The following is a 12,883-nucleotide window of genomic DNA, read 5'->3' as shown; positions in this document are numbered from 1 at the left end:
CAGCGCCCTCTTGTCTCCTATGTGTGAACTGCATGTATGAGCAAGGAGGCTCCCCAGAGCTGGGTCAGGACATATGTTTAACTTGGCAGTACCGTTGGGTGGAGCAGGAGAGTGCCAACGACTGACACATCCTCTGTCTGTCTGTGTGTCTGTGTGTCTGTCTGTCTGTCTCACATTTAATAGGTTAAGCAGGCAGACAGTAACTGCTCCAGTGTCCTTTCAATGATCCGAGAGTATGATATATAGTGCTCAGGTAACAGATATGAATGACACTTTAATGATACTGTAACTCATCATAATCCGTACTGTAAAAACACACCCCGGTGCATTCCCGTCTCCTTTGTTGGCACCCATACACACACACAAACACCCTGCATGAATGAGGGTGGGTGTTTATGCAAGTCACTGCAAAACTTTTTAACAAAGACCCACTCTCCATTCAGACTTGTAGAAACAGGAATTCCATCTGCCTTACTGTACACCCCAACAACAATGTTTTTGTATACAAGACAGTCACATTTCTTTTTTCACCTTTATTTAAACAGGTAGGCCAGTTGATAACAAGCTCTCATTTACAACTGCGACCTGGCCAAGATAAAGCAAATCAGTGCGACAAAAACAACAACACAGAGTTACATATGGGATAAACAAACATAGTCAATAACCCAATAGAAAAATCTATGTACAGTGTGTGAAAATGTAGTAAGATTAGAGAGGTAAGGCAATAAATAGGCTAATAGGCTAAATGCATTAGAATTAGAAGAATTAACACTGGAGTGATATATGTGCAGATGATGATGTGCAAGCAGAGATACTGGGGTGCAAAAGAGCATTTAAAAAAAAACTATATGGGGATGAGGTAGTTGGGTGTGCTATTTACAGATGGGCTGTGTACAGGTACAGTCATCGGTAAGGTGCTCTGATAGCTGATGCTTAAAGTTAGAGAGAGAGATATAAGTCTCCAGCTTCAGTGATTTTTGCATTTCGTTCCAATCATTAGCAGCAGAGATACGGATGGCTGTTGCTATAGTGACCAGTAAGCTGAGATAAGGTGAGGCTTTACCTAGTAAAGACTTATAGATGACCTGGAGCCAGTGGGTTTGGCGACGAATATGTAACGAGGGCCAGCCAACGAGAGCATACAGGTCGCACACAGTGCAACCTCCAAATGGATTACCGTAATTTCTGGACTATTAAGCGCAACTGAATATAAACCCCACCCACTGAATTTTTTATTTTTTTGTACATAAATAAGCCGCACATGTCTAAAAGCCGCAGGTGCGCAAATTAACTTTACTTAGCCTTTAAACGAAACACGGCTGTAACAAAAATAAATAGGCTTTAACGAAACACAGCTTGTAACAAAATTTTTAAAAAATAGCAGTAAACAGTAGCCTACCAAGAAAGTAATTGGTCACTATCTTCCTCCTCCTGTGCACTGAAACCACTGAAGTCATCTCCTTCGGTGTCGGAGTTGAATAACCTTAGAATTGCTTCATCCGATGTTGGATCGCTGCCCTCTTCAACACGCAGCAGTCCAGCCTTTTGAAACCCGTTGATGATAGTGGACTTTTTGACAATGCTCCACGCTGTCAGCAGCTCTATTTCCTTTTCCTACAGCCAGATCGATCGCCTTCAACTTGAAAGCTGCATCATGTGCATTTCTCCGTGTCTTTGCCATGATGAGGGTGACAAAATGACTACCGTAATCAGAATGATGGGAAGTTTGAGCGCGCTCGATTTACGTCACATTATGTGACGGTGCTCAGTTTTTTGGCGGCATGAATCTTGTGAAAGCGGGAAAAATCCATAAATTTGCCGTGTCATTGTATAAACCGCAAGGTTCAAAGCGTGGGAATAAAGTAGCGGCTTATAGTCCGGAAATTACGGTATGTGTAAATATACAGACGCTAGTCTATACACCCCTTGCACAGTCTTCACATTTTGTTGCCATAAAATATTATCTAAAAAGGGATTCAAAAGCATTTTTCCCCTTTCAATCTACACAACCTACTCAACATTTTCAAAGTTCAGCATATGTGGGAACTCCTTCAAGTCTGTTGCAAAAGCATTCCAGGTGAAGTTGGTTGAGAGAATGCCAAGAGCTGTCAAAGCTGTCATCAATGCAAAGGGTGGCTACTTTGAAGAAATATAAAATACATTGTGATTTATTAAACACTTTTTTGGTTGCTACATGATTCCATATGTGTTATTTCATAATTTTGATGTCTTCACTTTTATTCTACAATGTAGAAAATAGTACAAATAAATAAAAACCTTTGAATGAGGTGTGTCTAAAACGTTTAACTGGTACTGTATATGTTGCCCTAAGAGTTGTGCACAGTTGGTTGAATTGTATTAAAAATGATTTACAGCTGTATTTGCTTTCAATAAGTGCTTCCGCCAAGTAGTACCTCTGGAGTGTGAAGACATACAGAATCAAGACATCTTCATTTGTTTTTTAATTCATTTAGAAAATATTCTATCATTTGTATTTTACAGTAGGTCCCTCAGGTACTCTGGTACTGACCTTTTAACTATCACAAAGCCTAATACCAAGAGGCATGGAGAGGCAGCCTTTAGTTATTATGCCCCCAGCCTCTGGAATAGCCTGCCAGAGAACTTTATCGAACCTTTTCCTTAGTCATTCAGTTTAGTCATTTTTTATTATTTTGTCTTGTGTTTATTATGTAAACATTTCATTTTTTATTTAGGCTTTTTATTCGTTTTTTGTTTCCCTGTAAAGCACAGTGTGTTGCATTCCATGTCTGAAATGTGCTGGATCAATAAAGATTATTTAGCTAGGCATCTTTATTTGATTTGATTTGATTTGAAAATGTGGAGAAGGTCCCTTTTTAGATTTAATTTTAAGGCAGCCAAAGGTGAAGATTGTGCAAGGGTGTGTAGACTTCCACCAGTGACTATAGATCAACACACTTTTAATATATTCCAGAATGTCATTATAAATACGAATTTGTTCTTAACTGGTTAAATAGAGGTTGAATCAAGACTTTCCTGATTAAATAGAGGTAAAATCAAATCACACCATACAGGGAGAGGAGCAACATAACATGTGGTTATTTACCCAGCAGGCCCTGTCAGTGACATCACATTCCAGACTGACTTAAATAACTGAACATTCTTTAACTTTTCTACTCTCAAACAGTGTCGTATTATTGGATATTGTGGCATCAATCATTGTGAGAGTTGTAGGTCATGGTGTTACGCAATCTTAGAAATAGGAGTAGAAGCAGGTGGCAGATACAGATTGAGGGAAAGTTGTACAACTCAATGCATTCAACTGAAATGTGTCTTCCGCATTGAATCAGAGAGTTGCGGGGGGCTGCCATAATTGACATCCATGTCTTCGGCACCCAGGGAACAGTGGGTTTCTCAGAGGCAGAATGACAGATTTTTACCTTGTCAGCTCTGTTATTTGATCCAGCAACCTTTCAGTTACTGGTCGAACGCTCTAACCACTAGGCTCTAACCACTAGGCTACCTGCCGCCCAAAAAACTACTTTAAGGATTGGATAAAGTGTCTGCTAAAATGCATATATTATTATATATATTTGGAATCTATCCAATCTTGTGTACTCGTCTTGACCTGATATCTAGAACAAACGTGTGACCAATATGTTGTCATCGACATGTGTATAGGTGGCAGGGAAGTCAGGAGCAGGAGAATCCAACTTGGTTAATGGAGTAGTTTAATAACTTAATAACACAGCTCCAAAACCATAATACATAAATAATGAAAACAAAGTGGGTACGAGGACCAGTCGCGCACCAATGCAAACTACACGATCATGAACAACAAACAATCTCTGACAAGGACATGAGGGGAAACAGAGGGTTAAATACACAACAGGTAATGAATGGGATTGGAACCAGGTGTGTAGGAAGACAAGACTAAACCAATGGAAAATGAAAAATGGATCAATGATGGTTAGAAGAGTGGTGACGTCGACCGCCGAGCACCGCCCGAACAAGGAGAGGCCTTGACTTCGGTAGAAGTCGTGACATTTGGGGTACAGTATGAAGACCATGTGATCAGTGTAACCAGCCTGTCACTAGATCAAATCATATGTACACAATAGGATACAGTTGAAGTTGGAAGTTTACATACACTTAGGATGGAGTCATCAAAACTCATTTTCCAACCACTCCCCAAATTTCTTGTTAACAAACTATTGTTTTGGGAAGTCATTTAGGACCTCTACTTTGTGCATGACGCAGCTTGGAAAATTCCAGAAAATTATGTCATGGCTTTAAAAGCTTCTGATAGGCTAAAAAAGTCTGGTTCATCCTTGGGAGCAATTTCAAACGCCTGAAGGTACCACTCATCTATACAAACAATAGTACGTAAGTATAAACACCATGGGACCACGCAGCCATCATACTGCTCAGGAAAGAGACGTGTTCTGTCTCCTGGAGATGAACACACTTTGGTGCGAAAAGTGCAAATCAATCCCAGAACAACAGCAAAGGACCTTGTGAGGATGCTGGAGGAAAAAGGTACAAAAGTATCTATACCCACAGTAAAACGTGTCCTATATCGACATAACCTGAAATGCCGCTCAGCAAGGAAGAAGCCACTGCTCAAAAACCGCCATAAAAAAGCCAGACTATGGTTTGCAACTGCACATGGGGACAAAGATCGTACTTTTTGGAGAAATGTCCTCTGGTCTGATGAAACAAAAAAAGAACTGTTTGGCCATAATGACAATCGCTATGTTTGGAGGTGAAGGGGGATGCTTGCAAGCCGAAGAACACCATCCCAACCGTGAAGCACGGGGGTGGCAGCATCATGTTGTGGGGGTGCTGCAGGAGGGACTGGTGCACTTCACAAAATAAATGTGTCACGTAGAGTAGGCCAAAAGGCTAAACTGAAAAACCTAACCTCTATCAAATAAAAAAATGGCGGAGCCGCAAAGGTGTTTATTTACAAATCCTGAAGAAAAACAACAGTACTGCCATCTAAAGTATCCGTTATGGCTCAAAACAATGCTGCCCCATCAACAGCTCAATCCTAAATGGTTTCCCCAGCTTGAACTGAAAGAGAGGCTCCTTTTCTAGGGGAAGCCCCTCCCATTAGAACATACCCAGCACTAATTTATTAAGCAATTACCTTAATTTTCCACTCAGGTAAACATAATGAATTATATACATTGCATCATGTTTCTCATAATACAATATACCAATATAACATTTACAAAATCACATCACATGCTGTCTTTCAATATGTCCTTTTACATTAATAAGCCATTCGGTACAGGCACTACAAAGTCAGCCCGATTACCGTAGCTCTGGTCCTTATCCTAGCATACCCGTAAGCTACAGAGAAGGAGAGAGAGAGGAACAGAACCAAACAAACAACGCGCTCATCCATAACCTTGATAAGTACAATAAACGTTGCTTAAATTAAACATGAACACTTTTCTGTATATTCTTTATACCCTAAACTGTTAATGACTGGAGGTAGGAATAAAGTGTGAAATATATGTACTAAGGTAGAGACGTTAACTTGTGTGTTGACCCACATTGTTAACGTAGCTGATAACGGATCAGGGAGACATGATGAATGTGTGTGTGTGTTAGTGTACCAAACGCTGCCAGCGGCCAGTGACGGACTTCACCGTCACAAGATGGCTTCATGGGGAAGGGAAATTATGTGGATATATTGAAGCAACATCTCGAGACATCAGTCAGGAAGTTCAAGTTTGGTCGCAATGGGTCTTCCAAATGAACTTCCAAATGGACAATGACCCCAAGCATACTTCCAAAGTTGTGCCAAAATGGCTTACGGACAACAAAGTCATGGTATTGGAGTGGCCATCAATTGAGTATCTTGGATAAATATGGTGCCCAGAGTAAACTGCCTGCTACTCAGTCCCAGTAATATAGCATATGATTAGTACATTTGGATAGAAAACACTCTGAAGTTTCTAAAAACTGTTTGAATGATGTCTGTGAGTATAATAGAAATCATACGGCAGGCGAAAACCTGAGAAAAAATCCAACCAGGAAGTGGGAAATCTGAGGTTGGTCGTTTTTCAACTCATTCCCTATTGAAGATAGAGTGGGATATTGGTCATGTTGCACTTCCTAAGATTTTCACTAGATGTCAACAGTCTTTAGAACCTTGTTTGATGCTTCTACTTTGAAGTGGGGCCGAATTAGAGGGGATTGAGCCGGGTGTCTGGCAGATTGCCACGATCTCGGGATACGCGGTCATGTAAAAGTTAACTTGCGTTCCAATGCTTTTCTACAGACAAAGGAATTCTCCAGTTGGAACATTATTGAAGATTTATGTTAAAAACATCCTAAAGATTGATTCTATACTTAGTTTGACATGTTTCTATGACCTGTAATATAATTTTTTGGACTTTTTGTCCGACCTTTTGGCTGGACTTGCACGCACGTTTTGATTTTTTTTAACAAACGCCCTAACAAAGGAAGGTATTTGGACATAAATTATGAACTTTATCGAACAAATCAAACATTTATTGTGGAACTGGGATTCCTGGGAGTGCATTCTGATGAAGATCATCAAAGGTAAGTGAACATTTAAGTGAATATTTATAATGCTATTTCTGACTAATGTTGACTACACAACATGGCGGATATCTCTTTGGCTGTTTTGGTCTCTGAGCGCCGTACTCAGATTATTAAACTTTCCGTAAAGTTTTTTTGAAATCTGACAAAGCGGTTGAATTAAGGAGAAGTTTATCTAAAGTTCCATGTATAATAGTATCTTTTATCAATGTTTATTATGAGTATTTCTGTGATTTGATGTGGCTGTCTGCAAAGTCACTGCATGTTTTGGAACTACTGAACATAACACACCAATCTAAAATGAGATTTTGTATATAAATATGCACTTTATCGAACAAAAAATACATGTATTGTGTAACATGAAGTCCTACTTTGTTGTTTTGAATTTGGCACCCTGCACTTTCACTGGCTGTTGGCGGGGTGGGACGCAACCATCCCAAATATCCTAGAGAGGGTAAACAGCATGATCATAACGCAGTTGCACCTGGTGCTGGGGACAATAAAATGCCACTCTAAATTATGCAGTTTTGTCACACAGCACAATGCCACAGATGTCTTAAGTTTTGAGCGAGCGAGCAATTGGAAGGAATTTTCACCAGAGCTGTTGCCAGAGAATTCCTCCAACGTCGTTTTAGAGAATTTGGCAGTACGTCCAACCGGCTTCAGAACCGCAGATCACGTGTAACCACATCCGGCTTCTTTACCTGCGGGATCATCTCAGACCAGCCACCCGTACAGCTCATGAATCTGTGGGTTTGCACAACCAAAGAATTTCTGCAAAAACTGTTAGAAACCGTCTCAGGGAAGCTCATCTGCGTGCTCGTCGTCCTCACCAGGGTCTTGACCTGGATGAATCCATGAAGAACACTGATGTGTCAACGTTGTGTCAACATTGCGAACAGAGTGCCCAATGGTGGCGTTGGGGTTATGGCATGGGCAGGCATTGGCAAAGGACAACGAACACAATTGCATTTTATCGATGGCAATTTGAATGCACGTAGATACCGTGATGAGATCCTGAGGCCCATTGTCGTGCCATTCATCCGCCGCCATCACCTCATGTTCCAGCATGATAATGAACGACCCCATGTTATATATATATATATATGAAAGTAATTTAGTGCCAAAAGGGGGGTTAAAAATGGGCACAAAAATAAATAATAATTTACTTTTTATATCTCTCAGATATAAGTCAGACATTTCAAAACAAACTTTTTTTTATTTATGTTTTGACTATCTGTTATTAATGTTATTCATTGTGTTTCTATGGGTTAATAGCAGTAAGACCAAATTCAATGTTTTTTATCACATCTATTTTTTATAAAATTATTATTATACTGACATGATGTTTTAATCAAACAGCTAAATAATCATTGGTGTGACCATCTTATAACAATTCCATATGTTAGTATAGTAGACAACCCATCCCTGGGTTAAAGTCATCTACATCAGTGGTTCCCCAACTTGTTATAGTCCCTTACCCCTTCAAACATGCGTACCCCCTCTAGCAGCACGGTCAGCGCACTCTCAAACATAGTTTTTTTCCATCTTTGTGAGCCTGCCACGCACACACTATACAATACATGTATTAAACATTAGAATAAGTGTGAGTTTTTGTCACAACCCAGCTGGGAAGTGACACAGAGTTCTTATTGGCCACAAATAATAATATTATAAAAATCAAATATTTTGCTCTTTATTTAACCATCTTACATAAAAAACCTTATTTGTTAATTGAAAATTGTGAATAACTCACCACAGGTTAACGAGAAGGGTATGCTTGAAAGGACGCACATAACTCTGCAATGTTGGGTTGTATTGGAGAGAGTCTGTCTTAAATCATTTTCCACACAGTCTGTGCCTGTATTTAGTTTCATGCTAGTGAGGGCCGAGAATCCACTCTCACATAGGTACGTGGCTGCAAAGGGCATCAGTGGCTTAACTTTGCCAAGGCAGGATACTCTGAGCGCAGCCCAATCCAGAAATACGGCAGTGGCTTCTGATTAAATTACATTTTCACAGAGCTGCTTGTTGCAATTTCGATGAGGCTCTCTTGTTCAGATATTGGTAAGTGGACTGGAGGCAGGGCGTTATTGTCATCCTTTTAGGGAAAGTACCTGCGTAATTGCACACCCAACTCATTCAGGTGCTTCGTTATATCACATTTGACTGCTGTCTCTGCCTTGCCGGTTCCCTTCTCTCCTCTGGGATTCTCTGCCTCTAACCCTATTACAGGGGCTGAGTCACTGGCTTACTGGTGCTCTTCCATGCTGTCCCTAGGAGGGGTGCGTCACTTGAGAGGGTTGAGTCGCTGACGTGGTCTTCCTGCCTGGGTTGGCGCACCCACCCCACTTGCTGCACCCTCGACAACTACTGTGATTATTATTATTTGACCATGCGGGTCATTTATGAACATTTGAACATCTTGGCTATGTTCTGTTATAATCTCCACCTGGCACAGCCAGAAGAGGACTGGCCACCCCTCATAGCCTGGTTCCTCTCTAGGTTTCTTCCTAGGTTTTGCCCTTTCTAGGGAGTTTTTCCTAGCCACCGTGCTTCTACACCTGCATTGCTTGCTGTTTGGGGTTTTAGGCTGGGTTTCGAACAGCACTTTGATATATCAGCTGATGTAAGAAGGGCTATATAAATTAATTTGATTTGATTGTTTGATTTGTCCATAAGCTTGAGTTCATTTCCACACAAAAAATCATACAACAATGGAAAGGCCTGTGTGTTTTCCTTGCAGGCAGAGGAGAGCTCCAACTTCTTAATCAATCATAACCTCCATTTTTTTTGTTGTAGTGTCCAAAAGTTATTTCAAAATGTCAGCCATTCCCTTGGCAGCAAGAGCCTCTCGGTGGATGCTGCAGTACAGCATGCTACCCAAGCGGTGTCGGGAGCAAAATAAAAACGTACCCAAACATATAGCCCCGTTCGAAAATATAAATGGACTGTTTGAAAATGTGATGAAAAAAAAGTAAATATTATTATAATAACATACATTAATGTGAATCACATTTTTAATTGGCATTCCCCTGACGGCACTGTACATACCCCAGTTTGGGAAAACCTGATCTATATCAATGAAAAACAATGAAAATCAATGCATACTATTATAGAGGGTAAGATGGTGGGGGCAGGGGTGAGAAATTGGCCCGTGTTAACGACCGCGTTAACAACGAATATCATGGTTTGATAAAGACAGCAGAAGTTTTTCAATTACCAGGCTAAGTAAAGAGTGAAAGATAATGAGCTGGCAGTCGCTCAGATCAGAACTAAACTGTACAGTATAATGATGAATATTACAATGTACAGGATAATGATTAATACTACACTGTACTGTATAATGATTAATACTACACTGTACAATATAATGATGAATACTACACTGTACAGTGTAATGATGAAATACTACACTGTACTGTATAATGATGAATATTACACTGTACAATATAATGGTTTATACTACACTGTACAATATAATGATGCATATTACACTGTACGGTATAATTATTAAGTACTACACTGTACAGTGTAATAATGATGAACTACACTGTGTCCCAGTTTGGGAATCCCTGCTCTAGCGTAATAAATATTCAGAGCTATGTCACGTATTCAGAGCTCTAACCCAAAATATGCCATTCACTCCTCTAAGATGTAGCTAGATAACTGAGTGCCCCTGAATGTTAGCATGGGGGGGGGGGGGGGGGGGGTCACGTAACACAATTCAACAAAGACTTGACCTGGTAAAAGCATAAGGAGTGGGAAAGGTTAAACCTTATCGTGCCATGGGGGTTGCATGAGTTCACTACAGGTCTCAAAGTGGGCCATAAGGAAAGTGAATGATTGGCTTGGTGTGTGTGTGTGTGTGTGCGTAATCTGTGTGTGTAAGAATGTTTATGGAGTGAGAGAGAGAGTAAGAGAGAGACAGAAAGGGAGAGAGAGAGAGAGAGAGAGAAAGAGAGGAAGAGAGAGAGAGAGAGAGAGAAATAGAGAGAAAGCGAGAGAGAGAGAGAGATGAGATAATGGCACCCTGCAGAGGTCTGCTCCTGTTTCCTCTCTCTGTCCTGGAAATCTCTGGCAGACCACTGTGTCCACTATGCACCCTCTTTAACCAGCCAACAACACAACACACACTACCTCATTGTGCTACCAGTTACAAAACCAAATCCCAATCTATTGATGTGGGATGAAACAAGGGACAAGCACAAGGTGCTATAGTCGGACCATAGCCCCTCTGTCCTGCCAAAGATGGACACTCTTTTCACTGTCCCAATAAGATTACCTCTATAGGGCGGCAGGTAGCCTGGTGGTTCACAAACACCGAATACAACCTTACCGTGAAATGCTTACTTACAAGCCCTTAACCAACAATGCAGTTCAAAAAATAGAATTAATAAAATATTTACTAAATAAACTAAAGTGAGAACAAAAATGTATCAATCAAAAAGTAAATGTACAGTACATAACAATAACGAGGCTATATACAGGGGGTACCGGTACCGAGTCAATGTGCGGGGGTACAGGTTAGTCAAGGTAATTTGTAAAGTGACAATGCATACAGTGCCTTGCGAAAGTATTCGGCCCCCTTGAACTTTGCGACCTTTTGCCACATTTCAGGCTTCAAACATAAAGATATAAAACTGTATTTTTTTGTGAAGAATCAACAACAAGTGGGACACAATCATGAAGTGGAACGACATTTATTGGATATTTCAAACTTTTTTAACAAATCAAAAACGGAAAAATTGGGCGTGCAAGGCACTGTATGTACATATTCTCATTCAGCACTTTAGATTGCGTGTATTAGATAGTTGTTGGGGAATTGTTAGAATACTTGTTAGATATGTGTGTATTAGGGAGTTGTTGGGAATTGTTAGATTATTTGTTAGATATTACTGCACTGGCAGAACTAGAGCCACAAGCATTTTGCTACACTCGCATTAACATCTGCTAACCATGTGTATGTGAACAATGATTTGAGTGTCTACTAAAATATGAATAGGGATAGGTCCTCCTGCGTCAATCATAATTACGAAAACATGACAACAATTCTATTAATGTGTACACTATTTGTCAAAGTGGTATATTTGTTGGTATTATTTTGCAAGTTCTTCCACAGACGTAACATTGCAGGGTAGTGCCCTTCACACTGACTATTCAATTATTTACTGTGACATCAGATCAGCTTCTTTGAACATAAGTTTCTGTTTAAGTTTAAGACGTGGAGTGAGATAGGCTTCTGTTCTGGGACTTAATGAGAAATTGGAGTTCAAGTTCAAGTTTTAAGATCTACAATATCAATATCAAAATAGTATAACTAATAAAAAATAAAGTACCAGTCAAGTTTGTACAGACCTACTCATAAATATATTTTATTAACGCATATGGAATTATGTAGTAACCAAAAAAGTGTTAAATCTAAATATATTTGAGGTTCTTCAAAATAGCCACCCTTTGGTCTTTTACCAAACAGGGCTATCTTCTGTATATCACCCCTACCTTGTCACAACACAAATGATTGGCTCAAACGCATTAAGAAGGAAAGAAATTCCACAAATTAAATTTTAACATGTGACACCCATTACTTGAAATGCATTCCAGGTGACTACCTCATGAAGCTGGTTGAGATGCAGAGTAGGTGAACAGATTATCTCCACATATGTGGTTCCCACCATGAAGCATGGAGGAGGAGGTGTGATGGTGTGGGGGTGATTTGCTAGTGACACTGTCTGATTTATTTAGAATTCAAGGCACACTTAAGCAGCATGGCTAATACAGTATTTTGCAGCGATACGCCATCCCATCTGGTTCGGGCTTAGTGGGACTTTCATTTGTTTTCAACAGGACAATGGCCCAAAAAATCTAATCAAATCAAATCAAAAATCAAATGTATTTATATAGCCCTTTGTACATCAGCTGATATCTCAAAGTGCTGTACAGAAACCCAGCCTAAAACCCCAAACAGCAAGCAATGCAGGTGTAGAAGCACGGTGGCTAGGAAAAACTCCCTAGAAAGGCCAAAACCTAGGAAGAAACCTAGAGAGGAACCAGGCTATGTGGGGTGGCCAGTCCTCTTCTGGCTGTGCCGGGTGGAGATTATAACAGAACATGGCCAAGATGTTCAAATGTTCATAAATGACCAGCATGGTCCAATAATAATAAGGCAGAACAGTTGAGACTGGAGCAGCAGCACGGCCAGGTGGACTGGGGACAGCAAGGAGTCATCATGTCAGGTAGTCCTGGGGCATGGTCCTAGGGCTCAGGTCCTCCGAGAGAGAGAAGGAAAGAGAGAAAGAGAGAATTAGAGAGAGCACACTTAAAT

Source organism: Oncorhynchus clarkii, chromosome 25 (genome assembly GCF_045791955.1).
Source record: "Oncorhynchus clarkii lewisi isolate Uvic-CL-2024 chromosome 25, UVic_Ocla_1.0, whole genome shotgun sequence".
In the NCBI taxonomy this organism is placed as follows: Eukaryota; Metazoa; Chordata; class Actinopteri; order Salmoniformes; family Salmonidae; genus Oncorhynchus; species Oncorhynchus clarkii.
Note: the sequence above shows the minus strand (reverse complement) of the source record.